This window comes from Solanum tuberosum, unplaced genomic scaffold, assembly GCF_000226075.1.
Source record: "Solanum tuberosum cultivar DM 1-3 516 R44 unplaced genomic scaffold, SolTub_3.0 scf00085, whole genome shotgun sequence".
Taxonomy (NCBI): domain Eukaryota; kingdom Viridiplantae; phylum Streptophyta; class Magnoliopsida; order Solanales; family Solanaceae; genus Solanum; species Solanum tuberosum.
The window spans coordinates 677,065-677,411 of NW_006239014.1; positions in this window are offsets into that span (position 1 = coordinate 677,065).

Consider the following 347-nt stretch of genomic DNA (forward strand, 5'->3'; position numbering starts at 1 on the left):
TGGGGGCTGTGGGTTCCTTAAACGCTCCCCCAACTCGGTGCTCGATACTACTCCCAAAATATACTGGCTCTTATGTTTTAAAAAAAACAATATGTCTTCCTGCTGATTGAGATTAATTACTTCAAAAACTAGCCCGAAGGCTCTTTGGAAATCTCAGTTTCCAATCTTGTTTAAATGTGAAAACATTTCTTTTAAAACTTCTTTGGGAATACATAGTTCCCTAATAACTTTGAGAAATGAACTCAACTTTATGTTCTTGACTTAACTTGAAACTCGAGACTCTTTGCTTGACTTGAAACTTGAGCCTTAAAAATGAAGTTAAAACGTTTAACAAAGACTCTTGAAAA